Genomic DNA, 27,941 nt, shown 5'->3' with positions numbered 1-27,941 from the left:
TCCTCTATGCCTCTTTTCTCTTTCTCCATTATTTATTGAAGAAGCCTGAGTTAAAGAACGAGTGGAGGGCAAGACAAATAAAGGGGAGGAGACTAAGGAAAGAAATCTAGAGAAATGGAACGCCCGGAGAAAAAAATGTAGAAGCAAGGAGGCTTTCCTTGATTTTCTTACACATGCAAACTCTGTGAGCATACTTACTTATTTTGGAAACATTGCTCAATGTACACACTCTTCTCTATATATCTAGTAAATTCCTGTATCATCTTCAAGCTCAGCTTCAGAAATTCTTCCCCACCATTTCTGTCTCATGTTGTCTCCATCCTCCCTTGAAGGATGTATCAGCTGGCATTTATCAACCAGTATGTCTGGTGTGTTTGCACTGAGGCATCATGTGAGATGCTAGACATACAGGGATGAATGAAATCAAATCTCTGCCTTCAAGAAACTCACTGTGAGGTATTTTAGTAAGAAATGAGGCAATGCCTATATTCTGGCCTAAAAACATATATTTTTCCATATAATTTTTAGTCACGACAAACACATCCTCATTGCTTTGCAAGGCATAACTAGAGAGGAGAGTTTTTTTTTAAAAAGCCGTATTGCCATGGAATCATTAATGAATAGGTTTGCTGTTTCAGTTTCCATTTAAAGAATGGAAAGCAGGCCGGGCGCGGTGGCTCAAGCCTGTAATCCCAGCACTTTGGGAGGCCGAGGCGGGTGGATCACGAGGTCAAGAGATCGAGACCATCCTGGTCAACATGGTGAAACCCCGTCTCTACTAAAAATACAAAACATTAGCTGGGCATGGTGGCACGTGCCTGTAATCCCAGCTACTCAGGAGGCTGAGGCAGGAGAATTGCCTGAACCCAGGAGGCGGAGGTTGCGGTGAGCCGAGATCGCGCCATTGCACTCCAGCCTGGGTAACAAGAGCGAAACTCTGTCTCAAAAAAAAAAAAAAAAAAAAAAAAAGAATGGAAAGCAACACTTGGTCAACAGGCTAAGCATTTTGTCTGTGTGTTTTATTGCTTTTTATAATATCCCATGTTATGAAAAGGTCATGAGAAGACTTATACTGGAAGATCAGATAATCAAATTATAATGACTTTAGTACCCTATGGTTTACATTTTCCTCTTTATGTTGCTAGCAGGGCAACTGAAGCAAGCAAGACAATAATGTATTATCCTGTGATATTTTTAAATGGTGTTCTTGATTTCTTGAATGTGGAAGGCCCATTAGCACTTTTTCTTCAATTAAGAGGCTGCCAATATTTCCTTGGGTTTGCTATTAGCCCATACGAGTAGAAAGATACGTCTTCATATTTACCATGCCAGCACCTAATACAGGGTCTTGCACATTGTGGGAAATGGTGGATATCACATGTGCTGTCCTGGCAGTTTCTGTGTGACCAAGCTTCATTTTCTCCTCTATTTTCATAGTGCTACTATAAGAAGTAAATGAGATAATTTGTATGAAGCGCTTTGCACACAGCAGCAGTAAACAAATGGCAGATGTTGTTATAATTAAATAAATGAATTTTAACAATTCTACACTCTGCCATCATCATTTACTCCTTTACCTCTGTCCTGTCCAAATCCCTGACCTGTCTTTCCAGACAACCGCAAATAATATCTCCCTCATCACTTTTAAAAAATCATACAGGGCTGTCTTAAACATCTTAACACTTAGTTACACATTGTTTCTGTGTCTAAATGTTATTCTTCCTAATTGTAGCCCTAAGTTCTTTAAAAATAAGATGAGTGTTACATAGATGTGATGGCAAAATATTTACAACCAGCTGTGCCAGGTATTAATGCTTTAGTTGCTCAATGGTAGAGATGTGTGAGAGTCCTAGGGAAGGGATTCAGGGGTTCCAGTTTGAAGCGGCTGGCAAAGGGGCACTCAGAGGGCCGAGGGTAGAAGCTATTTACTAACAAAAATATATTTCAATATTTTAAGAAGCAAAAGCACTGCCTGCAGCCAGAGTATTAGTGGTGGCATCTCTGATACTTCTTTGGCATTCTCTATTGTCAGGAACTCAATACACTTACTGATGAGGTAAGAAATTCATCCAAGGAACAGTTTCTGTTTGTACAAGGAAGCCACAAAACAAGACATAGATTTTATCTGGTTTGTGCTATGGGGAAGTGAAGTTATGCCATGGGATAATGGCACAGTTTAATGCTTATATGACACACAGTATGTGTTTTTTTTATTAGATGGAGTCTAGCTCTGTCGCCAGGCTGGGGTGCAGTGACACAATCTCTGCTCACTGTAACCTCTGCCTCCCAGGTTCAAGCGATTCTCCTGCCTCAGTCTCCAGAGTAGCTGGTACTACAGGCACGCACCACCACACCCAGATAATTTTTGTATTTTTAGGAGTGACGGGATTTCACCATGTTGGCCAGGATGGTCTTGATCTCTTGAGCTCATGATCTGCCAGCCTCAGTCTCCCGAAGTGCTGGGATTACAGGCATGAGCCACTGCGCCCGGCGACATGTGTGCTTTTAAATAAACATTATCTGTCACCCTTCCACTATTTTTAATTGCTTCTTCCTTGGCACTGAAGAGCTGTCTAATCTGAAGAGGAAGTAGCCAGTGCCCTGGGAAGGCCTTTCTACCTGATTACCATACCCTTCTCTGACTCAAGGATGTTTTCTGTTTTAAAACAGAAGTCTCAGCCTCCTCACTGACAACAGCTGGGCTAGGACTACTTACCCATGCCCGGATGTAGGTTTTCTGAACAGATTTGCTATACCAGAAGCAAATGGCAAGAAGAAATATACTTTAATGCTGTTTATTGCTATTATTGTCTGTTCTTTGGAAAGAAGCTAGATAGACAAATGAATATTTAGGAGCATATCCACCAGGTAGGTAGACTGACATCACCAAGACAAGCTTCATGACTGAAAAAAAAAATGTTTTATCATTGCATTTGGATGCCAGAAAACTGTGAACTGTATGAGCACACAAGCTTCTGACAGAAAATAAATTATAGTCTTGTCCCTTCCTTTTCTATGCTGCAAAACTGGAAAAACAATTCAAAATGTAGTTAATTAAATTTGGAGTCAGGAATTTTAATGGAAAACTATTACCAAGCCTGGTAAGTACAATCTTAATGAAATAGTCTACTTCCTCAGTGGAAAGAAATGATGAGTTCTGCCAAATGCTGAAGAACTTATAAATTATATAAGCTTGGAATTATACAGAAACCAGAGTTAAGTCTTATTTTTCTTTGAAGCATTAGTATTTTAACAAATTTTTTAATCTGCTATGTCTCATTCCCAAAGTGATAGACACCATATAATTAGCAAACACATGTATCAAAATGTGCCCTTAGTTGTCTTATCACATTTTTTAGCATCACAAACATCATGGTATCAAAATCCAAATAAACTTGAGGCATTGTATAAGTCATTAATCTTCTCTGAGAAGGTTTAATCAGAAGCGGAAAAGGAGAAGATGATGATGATGATGACTTTGTTCAAAATACTGTAATTCTTGAGCCTGGTGACATAAATTTTAAAGTTCACATCCATTGATTCCCAATCTGCATCCACATTGTAAAGAATCAGAACATTTGATTGTGGTTTAGCTTAGAACTCAATGGTCATTATTCAACAGCAAGTTCTGGTGTGACCGATACTTTAGGTTTTCTATTTTGTCTATTGAGCACATGGCTTCTGGCTGTCTTGTGATTTTTGCAATAGTACCAATGTAAAGATAGGCAGAGAGTTGAATAATTATTTCATTAGCTTTTGTGACTGCAAAGGGCATTTTTTTTCTGCCTCAAAGCCTTTTCTTCTTTCTTCTCCCCGAGCAAATTCCTACTCTTCCTGGAAGCCAGTTCAAGGACATGCACCATCATATGCTTGGCCTTCATTCCACTGCTATGTACTAACTCTAGTAGACATTTGTACATTATGTATTGTACATTTCATAAGTTATGAATGGTAGTGGGGAAGGATGCTTTTCCAGCATCCTTCCCCACTACCATCCCATCCTAACAGCATCTATTGCCAAATTTCAGTTAAGAACTCACAATGTCCTGGGGAGATGTCCTAGGGAGACTGTCTTTATCCTGGCTAAGCTTTAGATGGGGCTGGAGATTTGGTCTCATGTTCATGGGTGGATTTAAGCCAGTCCCTTCAAAGTAAATTCTAGGGATCATTGCCAGGATCTCTTTCTAGCCAGATGTGACTATAAAAACAAGTTGTCCAGAACCCACTGGCAACTGTTCTGGGGCCATGAGGGCAATTAGTCTTGGCGTAAATCTAACACAAAGACAGGCAGTGTAGCAGGACCAAAACGGATTTCTTGACAACACTGTGCTACAGGATCAGACATCCTGAAGCTGACTTTACTGCTGTACTTTTAATTACAATCGCCAATATGAGCATACCTTCCTTTTATTCAGTAAGTCAGTTTTGGTGATGGTTTCTGCTACTTGCAATGGAAAGCAGCCTTATTTGTTACTGTCAGGGCTGAGCAGGAATCACACTTGCATCTATGAGCTCATTTATCCATGTCTCTTAGATTATAAACTCCTTGAGTTAAAGGATTCACATATTTCATCTTTGCAATCTCATCACCCAGCAGGGCACTTGGCACAGAGTCTATGCTTAATAAATTAATAGTAGACAAATGAACTAGAAAACAACTACACAAAGCAAGCTAATCTGGATTATTCTGACTAAAACACATGGTGTTCCCAAGTAATTTTGCATTTTTTAAAAAAATATCTGACTTGACTCTTTCAGAGTTAGATGCTCACAACTTACTAATAGCTATTTCCTCCCCTAATTCGATTTCCAAAAAGTATGTTTTCCCTTTTCTCATAATTACATGACTGATTCATGTGTATTACAAAAGCTCAAATGATAAAATATAAAAAAGGAAAGTAAAAATAAAATGGGGAGACTCCCACAAAGGCATCCTTTGTCTTGCTTTTGTTTTTGGTACCATCCCTACTACCAACTCTTCTAGGCAAAATAAATATGGCACCTATTAGTCTTCACAGAGTCATAAATTTAACTGCTGTATTTTCAGATTGGGTAAATACTTAATGTAGGCATACTATGTGTTAAGTATTTACTGTGCCAGATGCTTTCATATGGATAAGAGCATAGCGAATACGGGGAAATAAAGTTATCTCATCTACATCCTCCCAACTGCCTTGTGAGACAGAAATTGCTATACCTGTTTTATAGCTAAGTAAAGCAAGGTTGCAAAATCTAGTAGTAGGGAATACTTCCAACAATGCATTCTGCCTTTCCACCTAGAGACTACTTTGTGAAAATAAGACTAAAAGAAACAAAAATAAAAGCAAAAGTCACTCATGTTAATTGCATAATAGCTTTTACAATATTAAAAAACAAAAACAAAATTCCCCAAACCTCAAAGTTCTTAACAATTACAAAGATTTGTTGCTTATAACTCCTGGCTGTTAATTCTCCTTAGGAGGGTCTCCAATACGACATAAGATACAAAGAAACTATTGGGAGAATGGTACATTAGACAGAAGGGGCTGTAGTAATGGCGTAAGGCCACACAAAGCCATCGATAGCCATCTCTGCTTTGACTTGGCTCTTCCTGCAGGGGAAACCTCCCCTGTGAGGGAGAGTTACACTTGGATCCTTCAGGCAGCCTTCTATTAGTCCTTAGCCCTAAGTGTAACAATTGCAATTTAAAACTAGAGATAAGGAAACAACACCTGAAAGTAGCCAGGGTCTCTCCGAACAACTGTTTTCAAGTGCCCTAAAAGACAAATGGCAGATAGTTTTAATCCAGCTAATCCTAAAATTGTTTTCCAAGATAAGACTATGCATCTGAACCAGAAAAGCCATCTTCCCTTGAAGCTGAGATCTTCATAGCTTTGACCCCTTTCTTCTTCAAATGGTTTCTTTTTGGTTAAAGGGGGGGAAAAAGTCAAAAGCAAAAACAGACAAAAGCCCTACAAAACCAACCCACTGGAATTTTCGTTTACTACTCTGAAATATAAGTAAATGTTCTGTAACTCAAGGTAGGGCTGACTCATATTTTTGGGACCCAGAACACGAAGACAAACAGGCCCCCAGTGCTGGGCTAGCTCGTCTTTTTCATAGTTTCTTCCTGCACCACAAAAGGCCTTTCATAGCCCACGAGTGCAAGCAGTAATCAACAGCATCCCATCCCTTGCCCTACTTCCTATCCTCATGTAAACAGAAGCCTCTTGGTTTCTCCTCAGACTTGGAGGCAGGTGGTTGGGGAGGCACATCATACAGCTATTGAAAGTGAGCTTAGGATTGTTTGGGGGAAAAATTCTGGGGTCCTGTTTGCCCTGAATGTGATCCAGAAGGGAGAGAGAACAGGAGCTAAGGGAGCCCATCCTCTTAGGCCAACAGTCTCCTCTAAAGCCAGAGAAACAGCAAAGTTTGCTCAGTTCAAAAGGTGGTACTGATTTAGGGTAACTTTCAGAGCTTGCCTTGAATTTGGTAGATTACCCACCTTTTTATGTTTCATTTTTATACTAAATTTTATACTTTGGTAAGAAGAGGAGAGATGGCTCAGGAAAATGTGATCGTAACTGGCATAGACCAAAAATGAGAGCAATACATCCCCAACTTCATTTTAAAAATATTCCCTAAACTCTGATAGGGATTAAACATATGAGGAGAGGAATCAAAGCAGATATGGGGCCAAGATCCCAAAATGAAACTGTGAAGAGCTGGGCAAACCCTACTGGATACTTCCAACATGTTGGTCACAGTGTAGATCCTGGAATCAGACAGGCGTGGGCTTAAATCCTAGCACTGCTGTATGTCAATTTACACTAGTAGTATATTTAAACAAAATTTTCTTTAATCTTGGTTCCTCATTTGGTAATGGGAAGCAAAATAGGATCTACCTGGTAGGATAGTGATGAGGATTAAATAAGAAAATGCATGTAAAACCTTTAGTACAGTGCCTGGGACATCATAAACAGTATTTATTAGTATTGTCAGGTATTTTAATGCAATGCCAGGGCTGGAATTATGGCCTAGTTGTTATTTGGCAAACAATGTAGAAAACTATGATATATTATTTGGCATCAGTTTATTTCCATGTTCTCTATTTGAAATGAAATGTCTTCTTTAAATAATTATGTAAGGACTTTGAATGCTATTTTAGGAATTAGTTTAAAGTGAACAGAAAGGTAATAACCCTGTATTTACTAGATTTCCAAAATAAAAACAAAAATAAAAAATGATGTAGTTATAAGAAGTATATCTTGTTAATTAGAAGAACTGTATAATCTTCCTGTTTACCATGCAAATTTCTTTCAAAATCAACATCTATCAAAATGAGTTATTATAGTCTACAAAATACAATTTACAATAATGACTGCCTTTCATTGGACGTAGCGTTGTGCTATTTGCTTCATGCATATCATCAATTTGGTTTAATTCTCCTAACTTACCCCTCCACCATTTTACAGATAAAGAGTGTGAAGTACAGACAATAATACTTGGTCGGGGACACAAAACCCCTGCTCTTTCCATTTACATCTTGCTGAGCCAGGTCTTTGAACAACTCCTTTAAACTTGTCCTTTCGCCACCCACCCCACCCTCTCAAAGGAAATTATATGTGTCACGTAGGCAAAATTAACATTTGCCTCTTTAGCTTTTAATCCTGTTTTGAGAGACATGGTTTTGTGTGTATGTGCCCTGTAAGAGGGCTCCTGTAACAGTTTATATTTGTCTGGCTGTAAATTTAATTGGGAATAACTCATACTAAATTTTCTTTTGTTGTTATAAATAGAGCTCATCATGGGTGGGTGGAGAAGATGGAAAAACCACCACCATATGAGAAGAAGCTCAGTTTGTTGAGATTGGTACATAGGTTTATTTCTCCAAAAAACCACACTGAATCAAAACCCAGAAACTGCTGCAAAATAAACCGTGGAGTCTGGCATGTAATTTTCAAACATTTAATGTACAGTGCAGCTCAAAGGTACTTTACAACTACATTGTTCTTGGCATTAAGACATATTAACACTTTTAGGACCCTTCAGCTGTGTGACCTAAAGCTTTACAAAATGTCATGGGCTAGCTGGATCATCAAACACAGATACTCATTTGTATCTGCAATGATTTGCTGAATTTCCTATCTTAATCATTATTGCTCTATCCAGAAGCTTTGAGCCGAACAGAAGACATTTCACGGACCCCTTGTGGGGCAGCTGCTTGTGGATTCGCAACCAAGTCTCAGGTTACACACCCCTAAGTGCCAACCACAATACATCACTCCTCTGCTCTTTAAGCAGAACTTATTCAGAGAAATGGAAAATATGGAAAAGCTATTTATGGACAAAAGAAGCATGCACAAAAAAGCGTTCCTGAAAAAAAATATATATTCCATATTCCAAATCTGCCAAGTTTTTGGTATAATCAGAAAGTATACTAAGAAGGGAGAAATAACTTTATTGCGAGTGTGGTGGTGCCGATAACCAAAATATTTATGACAAAAAGCAAAGAGTAAGCGAAGTCTTTGGTGAAAAAAATGCACAGTTTTTTTTTTTTTTTCAAAGAGATGCTAAAATGAGTTGCTTTCTTTAAGGATAAAGAGGACATCTGTCAACTCTACAGATTCCATATGCAAAGAGAAATTACAACAGTGTACAGGTAAACACTTTGGACACACAGTTACGGGTTCAGAAGACAGTAGCTACTTGCCAGTGAAATAAAGCAAATATCAACAAGGCAGACACAGTTGAAACACTTGAAAAAAATGTCCTTGCTACTCCTCTCCATATATAATATGCCATATGACACCACAGTTAAATCTGCTATTGCAAAAAAAAAGTACGTCAAGCTGTTGGTTTCCATGAGATTTGTACAGAGGAAAAAACAACACAGCAGAGAGTCCGAGAAGATACAGCTTTCACTTCTCTTTCCTTCTGAAGAGCAAATGACTTCCTATAGTTAGCTGACCAGGAGTTAGCACGCATCTTGCCTGGATCTCGGACCTGGAGCAAAGACCTGGAGCACACCCAGATGAGACCAAAATGCAGCTTCAGGTAATTGTTAACGGGGATATGAAACTAGAGAAAACAGCCAGCCACAAGTCATGCAAACACAACAGTCATGCCTTCTGCGTTTGTCTGTCCTGCGGATACATCGTACAGCTCTTTCCATAACGATCCAGTCTTTTCTTTCACTCCCTCTCCCACATCATCAACAGGCACGCCAAATGCAAATCTCATCGGATTCTGATCCGAACCCGGCAAAACACAGGACTACCACCATACTGAGTTTCACAATAATCGCCACAATGCCAATTATTCACAGCCCCTTAGTTCTGTTCAGACAAAAGATTGCAATTTGAATCTTGCCTTGCACAGGTTCAGCTCGGCTGGAGCTGGTTACCAGGCAAACGGTCTGTTTTAAGATTTGCCGATTGCTGAGGAGAGTGAATTAGGGGGGTGGGGATGGACAAACCACCCTGCACATACCTTCTTTTGGCAGCTAAGAAAAACAATTTCGTGACAAAGAGACTTGTTCTTTTCAAAGCTCACCCAACAAATGAAACTGACAGAATGAAACCTGAGAAACTTTAGCAACCAAAGAAAGCAGCCTTCCAAGGATCAAGGTGAATAATTGATTCGTCGGGTTTTGTTTCATCTTTTAAGCTATTTTGCTCGTTAAAAGGAAATTGTGGAATTTGTCAGGAGCCCAAACAGTGACACACACTTCTGACAGCAAGTGCATATTCCAAACTACGGGTACGTTTGCCAAGCTTATTCAACAACAACGATTAGCTGCAAAGCCAGGGAACTTACCGAGCACAAAATTATTGGAACAAAGCAGGGAGGAGGCAGGAGGCACCAAAGGCAGCTTCTCCGTCTCCTTGGTGCCAGGTTCTCCTGTCTGCTGTCCGGTCCACACTTGCCTTTATAACTAAGACTCCGATAGAACTCACTAGCGGAACCTGATGAATTATAAAACAGCCCCTCCTAGACTCTCATATTTTACATCACAGGGGGTGACCATGCAGCATTCTCGCTCACTGGGTACATATATTTCCTTATAACTCATCCTGATAAATATATCAGCCTTAGGAGCAGTGACAGTAATTGGTGTTTGGGATGTACCACTATTAACCAATAAGATGCTTTCCCACCATCAGTACCGCACCCCCACCCTCTGCTTGTGTTCCCCTACACCTTGTCAAGGTGGATCCACCCAACTCAGTGAGGGGTAGGCAAAGACCACAAAATGTGGAAAAAGCCCCTGCACTCAAGCACATACAGCAAGGTGTATTACTCAGGGTTAATGCTTATAATAGTTCTGTAAGGATCAAGTCCTGTATTTGCATAGCCTGTCACAGTCTACCAAACACTTTCACTCTCACTGAGTACCTCAGTGACTAGAGAAGGTATCAGGAGTCTAACAGTACAGATGAACACCAGAGAGCAGAGAGGCTAAGTGACTTCGGTATTCACTGAATGTAGGGAAGGCAAGGAGTCCTAGAGATTAGGGAGTCCAACCTGCTTATTGTGCAGATAACGAACCTCTGGCCAGAAAGATAGAGTGACTGCCCACGTCACACAAAGTGTGATTTAAGCTTGAACCCTAACCCAGGTCTTCGGATGGCAAAGTATAGTGTCTTTCTATGCTACTGTGCTGCCTCTGGATCATCAAAGTCCAGAAAATGAGAAGACTGGAAATCACAGACAGTACTGTTGACCAAAATTCGTTGCTAGGCAGACTTAATGGAGAGCAGTCCCTGAACTTTTTGTTTCCTCCCTGACAAGGTCAGTATAACCTTTTTAGGGTCATCAAATAACAGCACTGGAAAACACGTTTTGGATAATAATAGCTAATATCTATTGAACATGTTTTAGGTGCCATGCAGTATTCTAAGTGCTTAGCATATATTGACTCATTTAATCTTCAAAATGTCCCTGTGAGGTAAGTACTATCATGAGCAACATACTGCAGAGAGGAAGCTGAGATTCAAGGAGGTTGACTAATCCATCCAGGATCACACAACTGTCAAGTGACAGAGCTCTAATGGACTCCAGGCAACTTAGTTTCAAAGCCCACACTCTTACACATATGATCTGATCCCAAGCAGTATTTCACATTAAACTGTTAGAGGCAGATGAACAATGAGAGCAGATTGATTTACCATGGCCTTTGGAAGAAAGGATAAAAAGATCGTAAGTTTTGGAATTAAACAGAATTGTGTTTAAACCCTTTCTTTGCCACCAATTTACTCTAACATGGATTGTTTTATCTGTAAAATGGGTATATTAAGACTTACACCACAAGACTGAAATGGAGAATATCAAGAAAATATAGTGCCTAGTTTATAGTATGTAACCCCAAATGGTTCTCATTCCTACCATATTTCCTTTGACAAAATGAATTTCTGCCATGCCTTCTCCCTAAACTGCCTTTTAAGATGTTAATTGGACTGTGCTAAGGAGTGTTCTAGCCTACCAGCCAATGAGGGGGAAAAAGCCCTAGAGGCATCTAATATATCTCTACCAGAGATGGGCTTTCTACCAGAGAATGAAGGGCCCAGGCCTCTATGCTGGGCTGCCGGTCCAGCCCACTAGCTTCTCTCTGCTTTCCTTCACCATTACTCAAATGAATTCATCAGCCCAAGAAAGCATATTTACAACATGTCTACGATCCACTGAGAGACCAGCTTGGCATTTCTCACCCTTTTCAAACAAGCACCCACCACAAAACTCATAAAAAAAAAAACTTTTGTATGTAACTATACACTTATAGCTACTAAGTCATGGTGTGCCAAGCAGGAAGACAGGTATCTCTGTCTTGAATGTTCCAGTGCCAACTCTTGCTCTAAGTCAGTATAACCTAGTATTTGGCCACTTCCTTCGAGGTCTCTATCAGATGAGCTTCTCCCTATCATAAACTGCTATCTTCAAGGTATGCAGTCAGCATTCCTTGAGAGTCACAGAAAGTAATCCTCTGTGGGACAAGGTGATGCTGCAATGTTGCAGGATTCACAGGTTTAGACATGAGAGATATTCTTGGCTCCATGTTTCCAGAGAAAAACTCTGTGGCCAACTTAAATTGCTCACATACAGTCTATTTTCTCCTTGTTTAGTTTTTCCTCTGAGCATCTTACTAGAGAGTTTGGAATACACATGGATGAGATACCCTCTTTCATGACCATACTCAGTAGTAGGTACTGTAGGAGCAGAGGTAAGAAACATAATTGGGGGTAAAGGGCGGAGGAAGACGTGCTTCTAAACTGATAAGAAAAGTCTGATGTAAACAAAGAACAGGTAATAACTACAAGATCAATGGTTACCTTCTATACGTCTAAGTGGGTTATCCACGTATTATCTGAAATGATTGGTCTAGTCTCCAAGTCTTCTCAGTGCCTTCCACCTATATTTAGCCCCCTAAATCCCCAAAGGAGCCATTTCTTCCCTGTCCATTTTTCCCTGCTCCCTGGCTATTCCACCACCATTCCATGAAAAACTAATATACATTATTCATTATAACTTTTACATTGGAGCATAATCATAATATTATGTTGTCATAGATAATAATAACTTTATACATATTCTATCATAATTACCACCTCAACCAACAATTACTCTCAGACATAATAAACTATATAGAGCCTTGAAGCTATACCAATATTTTGCTTAGTGATGGTGCTATTTATTGAGCACTTATTATGGGCTGACAAAACTTGATGCATATTTCTCATTTAACTCTGACAACAACTTTTTGAAATGGTCTGTACTATTATCTCTACTGTATAGGTGAAGACCCTGGCTAGAAAGGTTAGGTAACTTACTAACAGATGGCACAGTCGGAATAACAGCTGAGGTCTAAGACTACAGCGCCTGTTTTCTTAACTATCATATCCACTGCTTCTAAGAACTTGTGGCAACAGATAACATAAAACATTAATGTCTGTTTTCACTCCCTCACATCCCATTCTCCACGGTCTTCAATCAGGCTTCCCACTAAAATTGTTCTTATCAAGGTAAATGACAACATTGTCACTCACAAAATCAATGGCCGGGGCACAGTCTTCAGTTTGTTTAACCTCTCCCAGCACTCGGCAGAATCAATTGCCACTTCCTTGAATCAATCATCGTCTCTGGTTTCCAAGACCCCCTTGGTTTTTCTCCTACTTCACTAATGTATCCTTCTAAGTCTCCTTTGCCTGGCCCCCCTCTACTTTCTGATATTTTAAATCTGAGTGTCACCAAGTTCGTCATTAGGCTTCTTTATTTACACTCACTCCCAAGGCTAGCCATCCGGTATCAAGACTCAAACGCCATCTGTTGATAAAAGGCTGCCACATGTAGATCGCCAGTCTCAATCTGTGCTCTAAACTTGACCCTTAGATCCAGCTGCATACCACATCTAAGCATCTCTACTTGATTGTTTAATAACAGGCTTCTTATATTTAAAATGCTCAAAATTAAACTCTTGATTTCCTCTCCTGAATCTGCTCTCCTCCCAGTATGCACCATTTAAATAAATGGCACAATCACTGACCTAGCTGGTCTGGCCAAAAATCTGGGAGTCATTCTTGACTCTCCTTTTTATCTTAGACCTCATGCCTTATTCATCATCAGATCCGGTCAACTCTGTCTTCACAATGTATTCTCAATATTTTTTCCATCTCCACCCTCATCTCCCTAATCTATACCGCGATCATTTCTCACATGGATTTCTGTAACCACCTCTTCACTGGTTTCTTTGTTTCCATTCTTGCTTTGCTGCCACCCTTCCTCCACACAGCAGCCAGCCATGTTTTTAAAACAAAATTCAGACACCGACACTCCTTGCTCAGCTCCCTTCAGCAGCTCTCTTTTCACTTAGGATAGGCTCCTTTCACTGCAGCCAGAATTCCATCTGCTCAAGTGTCTCTTCCTCGGAGGAGATTTCTGATATCCTGTATAGAACAGCATCCTCTATTCCTCCATTCCTCTCTCCCTCATATTAGACTTCTAAAAAATTCATAGTACTTATCTCTGCTTAAATATTATATGTGAAATGTATATGTTAAATATTTTATATATATTTATTTCATTAACTTTTGCTGCTCTCCCCAACTAGAATGTAAGCTCTATGAGGCCAGAGGCCTTGTCTGCTTTGTCCTTGGTTGAATCTCCAGTACCAGAACAGGGCTTGCCACATAATATGTATGCATCAAATGAATGTTACATGTAATATGTTTTTATTAAATGAATATATTTGAAATCTTATCTTCACTACTTCTTAGTTCTTTATTCTTCCACAAATTTCTTACTGTCCCTACATTATAAATTTCTCAATTATAAGTTATTTTTTAAAAACAAACAACCCTCCCTTATTTTCCTTTCTGGTGCTTTATAGGCTTTTTTTTGTTTGTTTGTTTGTTTTTTTAACACAGCCTATTCCGTATATGACTTTGCTACAACAATTCCACAGGCTGGTCAATGTTATGGGTTGACATGTGTCACTCCCAAATTCACTTGTTGAAGTCTTTGCCCCAAGTGCCTCAGAATGTGACCTCATTTGGAAATAGAATGGCTGCAGATATTATTAGTTAAGACGAGGTCATATTGCAGTATGGTGGGCCCCTACTTCAATCTAGTTCAATATGGCTGATGTTCTTATAAAAAGACAAAATTTAAGCACAGAGGTGCATACAGGGAGAAAGCCTTGTGGTGATGGGAGTTACGCTGCCACAAACCAAGGAACTACCAGAAGGCAGAACAGATGCCTAGACCAGATATTTCCCAAGCAGCTTTGCAGTCAGCATGGCCAAAATGACACCTTGATTTCAGACTTCTGGTCTCCAGAACATTCAAACAATACATTTCTCTTGTTCTAAGCCACCCAGTTTGTGGTACTTCATTACAGCAGCCTTAGGAAATCAATATAGTCAGATATTATCCTCACCTAGTACATGAGGAAATCACAGTTGAGGCTTCAGAGCTAGAAATTGGTAGGGTTAGGCTTTAACACAAAATCTATATGACTTCAAAGTCTATGCACAGTGGTGGTGGTTCTTAGACACTGGTCCCTGACCCTTATTGGTCCACAGCAAAATCAGAAAAGTAAGCAGGATGTAGTGATTTTTTCATCAAGCTAAAATGACCTTCTTTTATTGTAGGATTACTGCCTTCCTGCTGTTTGTTTTTTCTTCCTACTGTTTTAGTGTTGTTCTTTTTACTTCTCAAATGATGGTAACAATAAATAGGAGTTGGATTTTTTCTTAAATTTTTGTTTGCTTTTTAACGTCCTTCATTTTATTGACAAGATAAAAAGTTGGGAATTCTGTGGCCTAAGAAGTTTGTACTGAAATGTTTCTGGTTTACGAAACATAGAAGTCTGAGAACAAATGTTCCAATGCTGTCCCCTTTATGAAACAAGTCCTCAGCCTGGGAAACATTGTGAGGCCCTGTCTCTACCAAAACAAACCAACAAACAAAAATATCAGCTGGGCTTGATGGCACACATCTGAAGTCCCAGCTACTCAGGAGGCTGAGGGAGGAGGATCTTTGACCCTAGGAGATCCACACTGACACTGCAGTGAGCTATGAAAACGTCACTGCACTTGTGTTGTCTGGGTGATAGAGAAAGGCCCTGTCACCAAAAAAAAAAAAAAAAAAGAAGAAGAAGGAAGCTCTTCACAAACAGTGACACACTTGGTGGAGGGAAGAAGCTTAGCTCCCAATCAACAGTAAAGGTCCCTGCTCATAAACAACGTGTCCATGTTAATGATCACGATCTCTCAATTAATTACTATGAAATTATCCCATGCAACAAACTTGTTTGAATTTAACAATATTCATTACTTCAGAAGTTTCCTTAGTCTTGCCCTTTTCCTTTTTAGTATCGATTTCCTAGTTTTCAGTAAAAATTTTGACTTGCTTTTGACTTGATCCATTTTCTTTTGGGTTCAGGATTCGTGGGCTTGTGCAAATGTCTGAGGATTAAATGAGATCACCTCTGTTAAGTATCTAGAATGCCACAGAAGCTTTCAGTAAATGCTAGTTCCCTTCAAAGAAAGAAGTGAAGCTTTATGCATCCAGAAGGGAAATAGCTTCAGGACTAGAGGAGATTTAGAGCAACTGGATGACTTTGCGAGATGAGCCAGCCTGGAAAGTGTTAATAAACTTCACCCTCTTGTTGAACATTCAGTGAACCATGACAGTTTATAGAAATTGTGGCAGTCTATTTTTACCCATTCATGTTCATGAGTATATGTGCATACATATAAACATAAGTATATATAGAAATTAATATATATTGATGTCATATACATCATCAATATAAATTTGATTGGCATAAGTGTGTGTACTGTCTTCAATTTGTAAGAAAACCAAGAAGGAAAACCTACATATAAGAGTTTGCCTTCTTTGTTTATCCATTATCTGGTTCCTTATCACCTAATTTGGGGACCACCAATCTGTCCTATCCTGAGAAACCTTAGTTAAGATTATTTCAATCTATCCCTTTGCCAAAGTTATCTCAGACTTCAAATCAGTAAAGAAGGCATTCCTTCATTCTGTCGGTATATATGGAGGGCTTATGATGTCCCAGGCGCTACATTATTATGTTGAGTGCCAGAAGAACAATGCAATCAAGGTCATATTCTCCATCTCCTTAGGCTTTCAGTCCAGGGAGTAATAAATATAATAGATAATACAGCTGTACAGTATATTTTATAAGGACTTTCATTAAGGTGCTACAGAGACCCAGAAAAATGGTCTCTAATAACTCAGTCTGGGGACCGAGGTTATGAAGGCTTCTTGAAGGAGGGGATGAGTCTTAAGCTGGGTCTTAATGGATGAGTAGGACATATTAAGATATCCAAACGAGAAGTGTTCCAATCGGAGTAAGAAGCAGGTGCAAAGAGATGGTGGGGGGTTAACCACAGAACTCTGAAGGAGTGAAATTTTATTCACTTAGCACTTAATAACATAAGTACATGTGATGGGAAAAGGATTAACTTAAGAGTAGGAACGTTGGAGAGTAATCATTTCTTTTTTATGAACTTCTTCAATGCAATGAAGGCTAAAGTGCAAAATGTCATGCTTTATAGTTAGACAGTCCTGATTCATTCAAGCTGACCTTGGCAAGTTGCTTAACCTCTCTGAATTAAGCCTTGGTTCCTTAACTATAAAATGAGGATAATATTATCTAGTTCATATAGCTGTTGTGTTCTTATGAAATAAAAAACATAAACTATCTTGTTTCTCACACATTGTACTTACATTAAATGCCAAAACAAGACACCAAAGTAAATGTCAGTTCATGTCCTGGAAACACTTGTGTCACTGTGAATAAGAAGCTTCATGACTCATACCAACTCTGGTTTCCCATTGGGATATATTTATTTGTTTTCCTGCTAAACCAGTAGTTTCACAACTTTGCTTGTTGACATCATCATTTAAAATCATTTTGTGTACTCGCCCATTATCTTAATATTTACATATTTATAAATTATTGTGTAACTGTATTACTGTGGCACAGTATGTACACTACAAAACATGTAACAAAACAGAAATTTAAAGGATGTGATGAAAAATTCATAAAAAGAGAAGGTCCTGCCTACCAGTGGGTGCATATAATCACTTTGAAGAATATCAAGATCTCCTAGAGAGAAAAGACCTAATCTCATTCATTCATGGTGCACCCAGTAGCACAGACAAAGTACTAAAGACGTATCTATGAATTTAGGGAGCAACACTGGGACATTAGAAAGAAACCAAAAACTCTGTGGTCTACCAGTGCCACTATCTGTCCAAACCAGTTTTTTAGTTTTTATTTTTAATATATATTTTAATTATAATAAAAGTTTAATGTAGTAGAAATGTTAACTAGTATGTAATGGCTTTTCCCCCCAAAGGTCAGTGGCAAATAGAGAATTAATATTCATTATTTTTTAAAGGAGTAATTGTATTAATAACCATTTGCTGAACACTTATAAGGGGCAGTCACTACATTAATGCCTTTACAAGTACTTTCTTATTTAGTCCTTACAATAATCAGGATGCCATATTGCACTTCTGTAGAAGGTATCAAACATTTCAGTCCATGCTGTGGTAGGCATGGGGGGTGTCTGCAAACCATTGCTTGCAGATGAATCTGGCCCCCTGTCCATTTTTATGTAGTCTACAAGCCAAGAATGTCTTCCACATTTTCAGCTTATTGAAAGAAAAATAAAAAAAGAATATTGTTTTGTATGAAACTGTTTTATATGAAAATTACATGAAATTCAAATTTCATGACCGTAAATAATTTTATTGAATCACAGCCACACCCATTTACATATTTATATATGATCTATGGCTGATTTTGCACTACAATGGCAGAGTTGACTATTTCAATAAAGATTGTATGACTTATGAAATATAAAAGGCTTGGTATCTAGCCCTTGACAGAACAAGTTTGCTGACCCTTGTGTATATGAATGGAATCTACTGGAGAGGTGCATGTTGTAGCTTGCATGGTTCTAAGTCATGGTTCCAATAACAATCCTATACAGAAATGTAGGTTCAGAGAGGTTGTCACTTGTCCAGGCACTTAGGAAATGGCAGAATCAGAGGTTTTCAGGATAAATTTTTAAGACTAAAATATGTACTTGGTCTCACCATGAGTTCAGGACACTGTTCTCTTATGGCCTCACCTCTTCCGGCTAGGTAACATAACTAGTCACACCTAATATAACTTCCCCATTGCCTCCACTGTCTTCTCTGTACTCTCATATCTAGCTTTCAATAAATTCATGGCTAAGGACAGGGTAGGGTGGGGAACAGGTCACTGAAACAAAAGTACAATTCACTCATTCACAATACTTTTCATTCCTCCTCTTCGAGTCTCTCAAATATACACTTGGCCCCTGAGCATGAGGCTCTGCTGTCTCTGGCTGAACTGAAAGTGATGAAAAGGACATGTGATCAAATGCTGGAAACCACATTACTGGCTCTTTGCCTACAGAAACTCAGCCAGCTTATCTTCTTTCCCAAGGAACTCCAAACTTACTCTGGCTCAGCTGGTTCTTTCTAGGTGCCTACAGCAAACTGCTCTGCCCAGCAGAGATCAGAAGCTGATAGAAGAGATTCTATGCTTTTCTGTCCCGGAAAATATGTTCCCTTTTTCCTCACTCTCATTGCAGCAGATTCTCCTGGAGCCTTGGCCATTCCTGGGTTGTAATGTAGATATTATAAAGTGAAAATTTCAATAATTTTTCCAGAACGGTGTTCAGAAGACACAGACATGTGAACATAATTTCTGTGGCTGCTCAATTATAGCTAGAACTTCACTTCTAAGCAAGGGCAACTAACCCTGGCAGAACGTGGACTGTGTAAAGTTGTAAGAACAGCTTTCACATATGTTAATCTCATTGACTCCTCCCAGCAAACAGGAATTTGTTATTCCCATTGTATAGATAAAGATGCTGGGACTCAAGAGGAACTAAGGAATGTATCTTTCTTATGTACCTAGTGAGTGGTAGATCTGAGCTTCGAACCTGAAGCTCTGACTCCTAAGTACCTGTCATTTCAGTAAAGGAGACTGTTATAAAGAAATCGGATTGTTGCCATAATAGTTATTAAAAAACAAGCAAACACACACCCCTTCCCTGCTACAAATCATGGCATGACTATTCTTTATAATTGGGATGCAGCACAGTATTATGGAGTTCAATGATGAGCAGGACTTAAAGTTGTTAGCAAATCATTTAAGCAGCCTGATTGTCTGTAAATTTATCTGTAAAATCGAAGTAATAACATGCCCAACTTTTGGGATCATGGTGAGAATTATATAAAAGAATGTAGGTATTCCGTTTATATGAAATGGCTAGAATAGGCAAATCTATATGGATGGAAAATAGATTGGTGGTGCCTGGGGCTGGAGGTAGGAGTTGGGAGGGAATGAGGTGTTGCCAGTAGAAACGGAATTTCTGTTGGAGATGATGAAAATGCTCTAAAATTGATTGTGGTGATGGCTGCACAACTCTGTGAATATACTAAAACGCACTGAACTGCATACTTTAAATGAGTGAATAATATGGTATATAAATTTAAAAATAATGTAGATAAAGCACTTAGCACAGTGCCTGGCACAAAGTAAATGCTTTATAAATGTTAATTCTTGTCATTATTGTTTTGAGGCAGAGACTATCTGGTTTGCCAAAGTCATTTCCTCTTCTCCCAGAGCACAAAACTAGACTCTATCCTACAAGTTAGGTGTGGCCATATGTCTGAGTCTGGGCCAAGGGAATGTGAGTTCTGGTCAATGTAAGCGAACAAGCCTGGCCCACAGCAATATTCCCCTCACAAGCATTCATGTTCTGTTTCCCTCCTACTAGCTGGATGCAATTGAATCTTTTGGCTTCAGAGCTCAGGTGGGAGATGGAGGAGCCATAGTGTGGAAATCTGAAGTTCCTGAATCACTGACCAGGGGAGAGTTGCCTGTTAGCCAAGAAGCCCAGTTTTAGACTTTGAGAAAGTAAATCAGCTTCTAATTGTTTAAACCTTTATTTATTTTGAGATTTGATTGTAGCAGCTACGCGTATTATGATAACATGATTGTTAGTTTTAACACTACCAAATGGAGGAGAAACGTCAGCCCTTGTCATACGCCTGAAATAAATTCACTGTAGATCGGCTGACCACGCTGAGTCTGGGGGTGTGAGTACACACAGGACAAGCTGTCTGGTGAATCTGAGCATTATTGTAGTACTGTTGAATAGTCCTTGGATGGTTTGAGTAGAGTATGCAGCTTCTCATTACCTTCCCCAACTTTGGGGAAGCAGAGTCCTTGTTTTGCCCTCCAGTCCCTTCAGGAAGAGCCAAATGAGCAGCAGGCAACATGCCATCAAACCGTGCACAGCAGTAGGGTGTGGAATCGGTGAAGGCAGCGCTGTGCCTGCTACTCCAGCCTTCTCTCCCCTCTCCTTTGTGGAGGACATCATACCCTCTCCGCTTCCCTTCTGACAAAAGGGAAAGTAATACAAATGAAAGATGTGACCCCATCAGATTATTTCGTCCTTGCTTAGTGCCTTCTAAAGCAGTATCCTACACTCTAAATGTGGAAGGTAGAGACAGTTCTTAGCTCTCCTGGTGAGTAATGCCAAACTATTTGATTGCTATTGTCTCCCTTTCAGAGGATTTGCTGTCAGAAGGAAAAGCTCTGAGTCATTCTTTAGAAAAGGTGAACAGAGGATATGCAACCACAAGCAAAAGGTGACAGGTCAGAAAGGGACCAGTCACTGGGAGCAAGGTTTTCCGGGTTTGTGAGCCGCTTCCCTCATGCAACTGTGTCAAATTGGACCAAAAATGCCTTCTCTATCTCACAGAGGAACGCTATAAAACCCCATGGGCATGTAAAGTGAAGTACAGTCAGATTTTACAAAAATAGCTATTGATTCCTGAGTGTTTACTGTGAAGCCTTTTTGCATAGCTTGTTTAATCTTCTCCACAAGCTTATTACATAAGTATTGTTATTGGCCCCACTTAAGAGCTACTGAAACTGAGGCTGAGAGGTTAAGCAAAGCCGTGTCCCCAGGATCACACACGTAGTAAACAACAGAGCTGGGATGCTAACTAGAAACTGAGGGTTGCCAAAAGACTACATCTCTCACCACCATGCCCTTCAAGGACTTCAAACAAAGGAAAGGATTAGTAAGGTAAATGGCTCTTCTGCTGGAGAATCTAGAATGTCCAAAGCCAAAATGCCTATCCTTGCATAGAAAGAACATCCGACAAGGCTGCCTGTGTTCAGCATATTAAGTGCCCAAGAGAATAATGAAACAGATAAGAAAAGGATTCTCAAGAACAAAGGCCATTGTCCCAGGCCCTGGAGACTAGCGTGCCTGAACATGATTCAGTCATTCACGGACTTATACCTCACAGATTCTGAATATCAGATCATTGTGATAGAAACGTGAACTTCCACATAGAAAGCATGACTTCTTGCTGAAAATAGTGTCCCTCCCCCAGCACAAAGTCATAAAGAAAGAAAAAAGGATCGTAATTCTTCCTGTTTTCCAGATTGTTCCTTTTTTCCTTCAACCTCACGGTCCCATTGTTTCTCTCATTTCTTCTTAGTATGCTCTATTTAAACCAGATGGAGCAGTAGCATTTTGAAGCGATTCCTGAACCCAAGGGATTCGCGTCATAAATATATAAACAAATGATGACTCCAGCAACTGGCAAATCAGGCAGGAATGGGTTTAACAACTGACTTGGAAATGTAGCTGAAAATCTACTCCATGATGAAAGATGGGAACATGACACAAGTTCTCTTCACCGAACAGGTAACCACACTGACTTCTTTCAGTAAACTGGGTGCTGAAGAGAGAAGCAGCGGGGAGGCAGTGGCAAAGAGCTTCAGAGACATACTCAGTGGCCCCCGTCTACTTTGTATTACCAATATGCTGATACATTATCCCATGGCTGCTGTGAAATATTTGTTCACCACCTATAAAAGTAAGGCATTTTCAAGTGCTACTTTTCTTTAAATACATTCTCTTGCCTTTAAGTCTTACATAATTCAACTATCATTCCATGTGAGGCTTAATTTAAAGAAAACCACAAGTTGAGTTAATTCACTGTGAAGGGTTATGGAAGCTATATTTATTCCAGAGAGTCAGAAGCAGTGTAATGGAGCATCTATTAAATGCCTGACCTAGTGCCAGGTTCTGGGAATATAAACATGAATAGTCTAGCCCCTGCCCTTAAGACATTCACAGCCTCCTAGGATTCACAAACTAAGTGAAAGTGAAAGACGCATTACTGCTATTAAGATAGAAGAAAATACATGAGGTGTTTAGAGATCACTTTTAATGACAGAGAAAGTACGTGTGGAGAGGGGAAAAGGATAGAGATTGTGGTTCAGTAAAAGAGTCCTGGCTGGGTGAGGTGCTCACGGCTCTAATCCCAGCACTTTGGGAGGCCGAGGCGGGTGGATCACCTGAGGTAGGCAGGAGTTTGAGACCAGTCTTATAAAGATCATGAAACCATGTCTCTACTAAAAATACAAAAATTAGCTGGGCACAGTGGCGGCCACCTGTCATCCCAGCTACTTGGGAGGCTGAGGCAGGAGATTCACTTGAACCTGGGAGGTGGCGGTTGCAGCAGCGAGCCAAGACTGTACCACTGCACTCCAGCCTGGGCGACAGAGTGAGATTCCATCTCAAAATAAAAAAATGAAATAAAATAAAAAAAAGAGCCCCCTATCTTTCCACCCATAAGACCCACGAAGCTGTTAACCAAGGAGAAGAGGTTGAGATGATGGTGGTCTGGGCAGAGAGCACAGGAGGAATGGGGACAGGCTCCACAGTGGCGTGAAACAACCTGAAGGTTACGGTCACTGTAGACATTTGAACCCAGTGGAAAACAGACTCTGAGGAGAGAAATGAAGCAGGCCTGGGAGTCAGCGGGTAGATCATTCTCTGTCATGTGGGTCAGGGGACTCCATCCCACAGGCCATGGGAGCCTCTGTAAGACTTCAAACCACAGAGTGAACATGATCTGATTTGCACTTTAGGAGATTACCTTGGCAACCATGTGGAGGATGGACTGGAGGTGTTGAGGCTGGGAGCATAGAGAACAGTTAGGAGGCAATGGCAGCAGTCCAGGTAGGAGGGATAGGGCCTGATCTTAGATAGCAGCAGTGCGAATGTAAATGAAAGGAAGGAGAACTAACATTAGAAAGGAGGAAATCGGGGCTAGAGGTAATGAAATCTGGATTCTAGTCCTAGCTTTGGCACAATCGCTTTCAGTGACTTTAGACAAGCTCTTCCTTTTCTGAACCCTGTTTCCCAGTGTGACAGGTGTGAGGGGGACATTCTGTGGCTATACGAGAATTCACTTTATACATGTACTTGGTGGTTATTATTTACTCACTACATAAGCCAGCTAGCCAGTCAATCAGTCAGTGAAGGCACTCATTTGAGTCACAGTTTTGGGGATCTTGCTACAAAAAAGCAAAATGGTAGTATAAAAAAATCCAACCAAGGGAATGAGGAGATTTGAAGTCCATAAGCATTTGCTGATCATACATTAAGTACCAATTGTACATCATAATGTACTACAGATATGATGGAAACAGAAATAATCAAGATGTGCTCTCTACCTTCTGAGAGGGAAACGAGGCAGCCTAGGATTAATTCAATTCAACAAAGATTGAGTAAGTGCCTATGTGCAGAGCATTGTGTCTGCCACAGTAAAGGAAACAGAAACAAGACATGGCCCCTGACATGCAGGACTTCACAGTCACAAATGGAAGAAAAATGATATTGCTATTGGAGAGTTGCAAAGCACTGTGGGAGCCCAAGACAAAAGAGAGTAAGCACCAAGTTGAAAATCCATTTTTAACTTTTGCCATAGCAAACAGAAATTTAATTTCTCTTTCTATGGTTCTAGGCTGCTAAGAGTCACCTTCATGAAAGCAGATGAAATAAGTGGTCATTCGCTTTACTCTGAACAAAGATTTTCCTATGGCTGAGGTTCTATACTGGATGTTCAGTATAAGAACAAGAAGACATGCTCTTTTCCCTCAAAGAAATCAGTCAGTGTTTATAACATTTTGGATTGTGGGGAGGAGAAAGTAGAAGTTTAGTTCTACTTTTTCTACCTGACAATTCAAAGCACCTTGAACAGTGCTTAGCATATAGTAGGTGCTTGATAAATGATCAACTGAAGCGAACAATATTAAATTTGCTGCTTAAAGAAAGAAAATGAGGTTGGCTCTAAAATAACAAGTATTTGACATCTAATTATCCAAAGAATACACTTAGGAAAAAATACTTTTATGTAAGAAGTCATGAGTAATTAATCAAACCACAGGCCACTGGGCTCGTTGTAATACTAATTCAAACAAGCGTTCTAAGCAGCAGGTTTCTATTCCCAAAGTCTTGGGAAGCAGATGGTACCTAATTTGCTTTAAGGGGCATTTGGTTGACCACACTTGGTTCTTTAAGCCAGAGTAGGTTCAGCTTTTGGAACTCTCCTAAGAGAAATGAACATCCAAACCCCTTACATATAACAATCTGATCTGTTTCTAAACATCTAATCGAAAAAGAACAAAGTTGGAGATGGTGTTGCTTAGAAAGAAAAAAAAATGTCTTCGGGGCATGGCAGGGGGATTCCACTAGCAGCCTGGCCAAGAAAAGTTGCTGACTTGGCATATGAGATATGTGAAAAGCTTTAAAAAAAATTAAAGGTGCTAACAATGCAGGTGGGATTTTAAAAGAACATGCACCACATTGTGATGTTTTTTCAAGAACAGAGAGGACCAGGATATTGAGATACCAGCTGATAAGAATTATGACATTTACTTTAAAATCTGTGGCCAGTAAGAAGCTATTCTAAAAGACCTGCAATAGATTTGGCTCATGGGTTCTGAAGCTTGCTGTAGACCAACTTGATAAAACACAGTGATCTAATACAGGAGTTTGATTACGGACTAGCTTGATTTTCATCCCGTCTCTGCCATTCACTAGCTGCTGCAACCTTGGATAAGTCATTGAGTCCCACTTAAGCATTAATGCCATCTGTAAATGAAGACTATAATGCCTAATGTCACAGGGTTGTGATGGTAAGTATATGAGATAATAGAGATGAAAGGCTTAGTATAGTGCCTGGCATGTAGCAAGTATGGTGACTATTACTATCATAATTATGTTTGCTGAAAGGGAAATGTTCTTTTCAAAACTGGCTAAAGGGTCGGGTGCGGTGGCTCACGCCTGTAATCCCAGCACTTTGGGAGGCCGAGGCAGGTGGATCACGAGGTCAAGAGATCGAGACCATCCTGGTCAACATGGTGAAACCCTGTCTCTACAAAAAACACAAAAAATTAGCTGGGCATGGTGGTGCGTGCCTGTAATCCCAGCTACTCAGGAGGCTGAGGCAGGAGAATTGCCTGAACCCAGGAGGTGGAGGTTGCGGTGAGCCGAGATCGCGCTATTGCACTCCAGCCTGGGCAACAAGAGCGAAACTCCGTCTCAAAAAAAAAAAAAAAAAAAAAAAAACGGCTAAAAATGCTGTTTCAAACATTTCTGAGACTGAAATGAAATACATAGATGATGGGTTTGCCGAAATGGTAGTGGGTGTTTCATTTTCACATAATTCTAATTTGCAGAAGAACACAGAAGCATCTTATGCCAATCATGAAACTTTTCTCATAGTAAAATTATTTTGCGAATGAGCCTGAACTGTACGTACAGTGTCTTACTAAATATGTACTTCCATGTGACATTTGGTAACATGAGTTTCTTCTGAATTCTATTTGATGATATAATATGGAGAAATCTAGCCTGGAAGGACCTCAATGTAAATATCATCTCAGTACTTAATGACTGTAAGCTCTGGCAAAACAAAAACTTTCTGATCCTGAGTATCCACATCTGAAAAACAGGGATAATAATTGTACTGTAGTTTACATGATTTTGAAAGAACTTCATGAGATAATAATAATAACATCTTTACTGAGTTTTTGCCATGTGCCAAGCTCTGAAAGCCTATCCTAAATTCTCTCTTTCTCATCCTGTGTTATCTCTTCCACATCCTATACTACCTTCCAAAAGTGTGGTTGTAAAGTCAGGGTCTGCAGCCAATTCAGAACTAGCCAGGTGGGATCAAGTGATTAGGGAGGCAGAGGGCTGCTAAATGACAGCCAAAAATATCAGTAGCTTCTGCTGCATGAGACAGAGAGCTGCGTTTTGACGTGTGAGAAGTGGGCTGCAGGTAGAGGTCCAGCAGAGGCAGGAAAAAAATAGTTCTGAATATAAGCAAACATCAGAAACTTTGGGACCTGTGGTCATGCCCTAAGTTTCCAAAGCTTATCACAAACAACTGCTTCCAAATGTCTGTCTAGAGAAGACATCTAAAGGGCCCCAACAGGAGCGTAAGAATAGAAGTCCCAAATCTGTCAAATGGGTTAAAAAGGGATGTAAAGAAGAAAACAAGCCAAGTGCAGTGACTCATGCCTGTAATCCCAGAACTTTGGGAGGCCGAGGTGGGCAGATCACCTGAGGTGGGCAGTTCGAGACCAGCCTGACCAACATGAAGAAACCCCATTTCTACTAAAAATACAAAATTACCCAGGCCTGGCGGCGCATGCCTGTAATCCCAGCTATTTAGGAGGCTGAGGCAGAAGAATCATTTGAACCCAGAAGGTAAAGGTTGGTGAGCTGAGATCATGCCATTTCACTCCAGCCTGGGAAACAAGAGCAAAACTCCATCTCAAAAAAAAAAAAGAAAGAAAGAAAAGAAAAGAAGAAGGAAAAAGGAAGAAGAAGAAGGAGGGGGAGGGGGAGGGGGAGGGGGAGGGGGAGGGGGAGGAAGAAAACAACAAAGCACATCAACCAGCTCTGCTCCAAGTTAAAGTTATTTAACTCCTGGAACTGCTTTAATCTGGAAAATCGAGATAATAAAACTATGGCACAACTTACGTTGGCCTACTCTGCACTTGCAAGGGAGAATGGAAAAGGCGTTCTCTGTACTGATACATAAGGATCTCCAAGACACGTCATTAAGCAAAAAATAATAACGATATAGAAGCGTGTTTATAGAATGCTCCTTTGGTATGTAAAGGGGCTAAAAATTTATTTGCCTGTCTGTCTATCTAATCTATCTAGCCCATGACACATGTGTGCGTGCACACACACACACACACACACACACACACACACTCTGCTGCATTTGCCAAGGAGATTCCAGAAAGATATACAAAAACCTAAAAATAGTGATTAGCTTTGTGAGATGGAAGATGAGGGCAAGAGAGAAACAAAACTTTTCAATAAATATCTTATAAAAATTAAATATTTAAAGTAATTTAAATGATAAAATTAGGATAGCAATTGGTACATACCTCATAAGATTGTTTTGAGAGGTAAATAAAATAATGTATTGAAAGAGCTTACCATGGGGCTTGACACACAGTAAGATTAACACACATCAGTGAAGATATTCTC

The 27,941-nt window shown here is 39.9% G+C and overlaps 1 protein-coding gene across 22 annotated transcripts in view; it reads right to left on the bottom strand.

The window, feature by feature from the left end:
• The window catches only part of DLG2 (discs large MAGUK scaffold protein 2), a 2,103,224-nt gene that overhangs the window by 205,712 nt on the left and 1,869,571 nt on the right, over positions 1–27,941 (bottom strand). Inside the window, exon 1 of one of the 22 annotated variants that reach the window (XM_039462201.2) lies at positions 9,799–23,143. The exons of 20 other annotated variants lie outside the window; for them this stretch is intronic. The gene's annotated coding sequence lies outside the window, so the exon portion shown is untranslated. Of the gene's footprint in view, positions 1–9,798; positions 23,144–27,941 lie in introns of those variants that run through there. One more of the 22 variants, XM_010345625.3, reaches the window with a different exon arrangement.

Source organism: Saimiri boliviensis, chromosome 6 (genome assembly GCF_048565385.1).
Source record: "Saimiri boliviensis isolate mSaiBol1 chromosome 6, mSaiBol1.pri, whole genome shotgun sequence".
NCBI classification, from domain to species: domain Eukaryota; kingdom Metazoa; phylum Chordata; class Mammalia; order Primates; family Cebidae; genus Saimiri; species Saimiri boliviensis.
The sequence above is the reverse complement of the archived record's forward strand: the minus strand, read 5'-3'. Positions and strand labels throughout refer to the sequence as shown.